We start from the raw sequence: 5,666 nt of genomic DNA, 5'->3' as shown, positions 1-5,666 counted from the left end.
TCTGAGGACTCGGGGGACTTAATATGCGAGGACAACTGTGGAAGGAGGGAGATGCAAGCGGAGAGAGAATGTTAGGAGCGGGAGGGGCAGGATGGTGGGGGGGTTGGACACTGTGACGGATCAGAGGGTTGGAGGGTTTGTGCTGTTGAGGAAGAGGAGGAAGTTGTTGAAACTCGAGCGACACGAAGGAAAGGAAGAATATCTTGAAAGTGAAACATGATTGTGGGATGAAACACCGGCCTTATCTTGGTTTGTTTTGAAAATGCGTTCTTATGCCAAACAGCCTTTTGGCTCAGCTGTGTAAAACAAACTGTGTCTCTGATGTGACATGTGTCGAAATCATGAATCTCTGTCCCTGTTGTTTCAACTGCCCTCTACCTTTATCTAAAATAACAGATACTGTGAGACAAGTATCAGAGACTTCATCTGGCTGTACGTTCATCTATTTATTAAATATCTCTGGGTGTTTTTCATTATTTTTGGGAAAGTTGCATATCACTGAGGTCAATACAATTTACCACAACCAAACCTGGAGGCCAGTGTAGCCGAGCATGGATCAGGGACCGCTTTGTTGAGAGAATCAATCAATCAAATTTAATTTGTATAGCCCATATTCACAAATTACAATTCATCTCATAGGGCTTTAACAGGGTGTGACATCCTCTGTCCTTAACCCTCAGCAAGAGTAAGGAAAAACTACTAAAAACCCTTTTAACAGGTTAAAAATATGTAGAAACCTCAGAGAGAGCCACATGTGAGGGATCCCTCTACCAGGACGGACAGAAGTGCAATAGATGCCACGTGCAGGAAAACATCATCAATAATCAAAGTCTCTAGCAGCATTTGATGAGGAATGGGCTGTGATTGGTGAGTGACTGACGAATGAACCAACACAATGCTTCATTACTAGCAAGTCCCTTCATATATATACATACAGCTATTTTACTGTTAATATAAGTCTTTGCATTTTTCTTCTTTCTTTCCTGTTTAGATGTTTCCAGACATCTCTGCAGCTGATCAAATAACAGTTTGGGACCCCCTAAATCTGGTCACTGTGATTTGGTGTCTTCTTTTATCTAATCTCTAGCAGATCTCTGAGGACAACAGCCTCCTCCTGATCCACTGCAAGTCCCAAACACTCAGAGAACCACTGCGTGTTTCAGTTTGTCGTCCAACCAAACGGCCAACATGAGGCCCCGGGGTATCGGGGGTGATGGAGGATAAATGTGAAAGGGTGTGATATGAACACAGTTGCACAAAATTCACAAACATGATACTGTGAGAGCCTCTTGTGTGAACATGTTGATTCCTCCTTCCATTTAAGGCTTTAATTGGGATCGGATATCATAAATGTGCTTGCAAGTGTGGTTTCAGAGCGGTAGGAGAGTATTAGGTGGAGGATCAGGACGAGATGGCCCGAGGTGAGATTGACGCATGGCGCAATGTCGACTAAATGTCAGTCGAATTCTGATGCGCTCTGAAGCCTCAGCCCTACGCCACCTGTGTTACAGAATATGGAGAGCGAATGTAGGGTTAAGTGCAGCCCATCAAAGCGTTATGGACAGTTAACTGACATCCAGTGTGTGAAGAGCTCTCGTGTAAATGAGACATTAAACCAAGTGTTTAATGTGTGCAGTAAAAACCGAGATGGCTCGGTCCCGTCAGGCTTGGCAGGGACCCTCCTGAGGAGGAGATGCCTTTGTAAACTCTCAACCTAGTTTAATGTGAGGCGGACAGCTTCTTGTTCATTTCATTTACATTATATGGACACAGACATAAACACACACACACACACACACACACACACAAATAAACACACACACGCAAACACACGCACACACACACACAAACACACACAAACACACACACACACACACACACACGCACCAAGAGACACAAACACCTTCTGGCAACACACCTCATAGGGGTCAAGTTAAGGGACTGTGGGGAAGGACTGCAAACTGGGGGAGTAAGCACATTTCACCAAGAGCACACAGTTACACACACACACACACACACATACACAACCACACACACACACTCTCAGGGTCGTTCTCTCTCTAAACTATTCTCTCTCTCTCTCTCTCTCTCTCTCTCTCTCTCTCTGCAGTACGATATTTACAAGTCTTCTCACCATTACAATCATAAAGTCTCTCTCTGATCTATATGTGGCTCATCAATGTTTGCATACGTCTCCATTACCCTGGACACGAGGAGCAGGTTCGAACGACAGAACGATTCATTCCAGCAGCAAAGTGAACGCCTGCCGGCCACAAACACGCAGTTACATTTTTCCTGGCGCCCTCCTCACCTCACTGTTTTCCTAAGTTGACATTTGTCGCACTATATATAAACATAACCATACGAACACTGAGGCAGGGACATACAAGGTCAATAATCTGACATTTATGGTCTCCAGTCTTTCTTTAGTTGACAGCCTGTTTGCTTTACAATCAATATGAAGCAAATATTCCGTATTGAAAATTATAATACATAATATAATATATATTGATATTTCATATATATTATATTATGTATTATATATATATGTGTGCATGTATACATACATACATACAATTTGGTGATAAAACAGCCAGTCACCCTCTGAGAGTACTCTTCTAGTTTTCCACTGATATGTTGTCTTTCTCATTTTGTGAATGTTTAAATCAGTGACTCCTTTTTCAATTAGTCGTTACAGTGTGTGGCTTCAATTTAAAGCTGCTTCTGTTTAATATCTGATCCCTGGAGAAGTCGCAATGACAATGAACTTTGTGTTGACAGATGGCAACAGCAATTCAGCTCTTTCTTTTTCTAGTAGAACTAAAACAATTGAGTGTTGTATTCCACGTTTTACATCGACATCATTTGTCTCCTAATCTATGAAAGAGAGTAGAGTCTCACAGACTCAGAGAGAAATTTATCAAACAATAACGTTTTACTCCAACATGAGTTTTACTCCATATGGTGCCAGTTGTGTTGTTTGGCTCCTGTTCTTCCCTTTGTGCCAGCAGTCCTGATGAGGCTTGTCTGTTTTTGTTCTTCCATTTTCCATCTCGACGATAAGAGCACCATCTTCCCTCCATCCCTCTTCCCTATTAGTCTTTGCATTTCAGTGCTTCTTTAGAAGATTTAATCAGTCAGATTTCCTTGATTAATCCCTTTTCATGTCCTTTCACGGTAAATAATTAGAGTTTGATACAATCGCGGGCTGGATGGAGAGGACAGCATGCAGATTTCTGATGGAGCCGAGTCCCCAGGTACATTCATTAGCCTGATTATTCACATCCAAACACACTCCATCAACCAGTTTACACGTAAATAGGTTAATTCTTCACACTGCTTTTACAGATGAGCGCTCAGAAAACGGTGTTTCATTCACTCTCTACCGGCACCATCACAACAATGCAACATTCATGACAGACATGTGATTTTCTTGTGAGGCCTGTGGGGTTTTCCAGTGAAATATGTTTAACAAACTGAATCTTAATCAACTGCAGACGACAAGAACGATAAAGGAACGTTTCACTGTACTTTTAATACAGAAGGCCTCAGTGTGACCGTTCAACATCGGTGTGGTTGTGTTATGGGGACCTCTAGTGGCTAAATGCTCATCTTTCGTCCAACCAGTGGTTTTGCTTTTACCGCCTGGTGGCAGTGTGATTCCACTTCACTTTTCCATTCCACCTGATCTACAGGTTTATTTCTAACGAACGCTTTCTCGGACAGTCAAGTCACTCTTTGTAGTTTTTGCCTTTGAATGGCCCAATTTCCTGAACTTGATGTAACATTTTTCTTATTGACTTGTATTGTTACCTGAGTGTTGAGCACTGCGTGATGCTCTGTTTTGTTTTAAGAGCACAATAACTGCAGGATTTTGAGTATTAGAGCTGAAGAAGTGCTGCCCCTCTCCCCTCAGGATTAGTGACTTAATGCATCCATTCAGACACTGAGCCCCGATCAGCTGCTTAATAATGTTTTATCCCAAATTACATGACCATGTGCGCATGATGCATGAAAGCTAACAGACACATATAGACTGCACATGCGTAAACATACATTTCCCCTGAGAGATCTGCTCCATTGAAACTAAAGTAAACAGTTTTTCTTTGTTTATTTATTTTGGGAAACTTTTTTCTCCTTATATGTTGAATTATATCCCTGCCTGTGGACGCGTTTTATGTTTTTGCTTGTTTAATTAACCTGCTTTACTCTAACTGAAAGAAAAAAGCTATTAGATGCAGATATTTGGAAATGTATCAATCCAAAATAAGGATTGCCCTTTGAAATTTTACAGATCCATAAGACAAGACGATCCAAATGTCTCGTATTTAGTCGAGGAGCTGCCGCACTGAGATTAACTGTCTCTTTTACATAAGTGTCCTGGCCTATATACTAGTAGCACATAAGATATATAGCTCTGCTGCCGTCGTGGGCTCATTCAGATAAGAGTCACAATCCCAGGGGTCAAGGGTCAAAAAGGCCAAATGCATTGTATTGGGTGAAAAAGTCCCTCTTTCAAAAGACAAATGGGTTTTTTTTCACCCTAAAAAATTGTCTCCGCTATCTTTCATGTGGCTGAAAAAAGACTATTCTAGACAATATCTGGGGAATAATAAAGGGTCTCCAAAGAGCTGTTTTTGTTATTCATCCTGCGGCTTCAAGTTAGTAGTGCAAATGCACTGCAAACACACGCACACACACACAGGCTTATACTAATCCTTGTGAAAACAAAGCTGTATATTTCTCCCTTTGCAGGTCAAGCGCGGGATGTTCATCAGCATGTTTATCAGGATTATGAGCACTTTATCCAGAATACAACGTCTAACATCATGCTCACCCAACATCCACTGTTTCACATGGACAGATTGTACAGAAAAGTAAATTTATACCAACTAAATGATGATGCAACTGATGAGCATGACCCTTTCAGACCATTCCCACCAGAGATCCCTGACCCAGTGTGACCTAGTGACCCCTTCGGACTGACCTCTCAGTGGGTGGCCTTCACACTGACCAACGTCCACCATCAATCACAACAAGTGGCTCTTCTCAACTGGGTGAGATCTTTGCAACTTTTTCTAATAGTCTTACCCACTTTTCGATTTAGTCTACTTTTACAGTACATTTTCAAGCTTGATCATTTGCTCATTTTTCCACCTGTTTCTATCGAATATTTCCCCATTACTTTTTAATCATTAGATTCTCTCCTGCTTTGAAATCAAATAAAGGGGAAAGTCTGGCATCTCCTATGCAATTTAATCTAGATGTAATATATTTGCATGTCCCTGATTTGTCTTTGCATGTGCTTCAAAGGTTATGCACATAAATGTACAGTCAAGTTTATTACATGTGTGACAATTAAACTGTGGTCTGAGTGGTGGCCAGATCAGGATTAATATACTACCCCCAGTGTCCGTAAGGAAGGAAGTCTGTCTGACCGAGCGGCCATGTTAATCATAAATCTTTATCTTACAATCCTGCCTCGCACATCCGCCCTGTCATTAAAAGACGGGTGAAGGATTAGTGCAGTTAAACCCCCGAGATCTGTGGCGAGAATTGAGGAAGAATGAAGCGAGTAAACAGGACCTCAGTGTTGATGGTTGATAAAACTCTATCTTTCTCTCTATCTCTCCATCTATTGATCTACAAAGTAATTCATGGACTAA

This window comes from Platichthys flesus, chromosome 2 (genome assembly GCF_949316205.1).
Source record: "Platichthys flesus chromosome 2, fPlaFle2.1, whole genome shotgun sequence".
Lineage (NCBI taxonomy): Eukaryota > Metazoa > Chordata > Actinopteri > Pleuronectiformes > Pleuronectidae > Platichthys > Platichthys flesus.
This window is presented reverse-complemented; position numbering follows the sequence as displayed.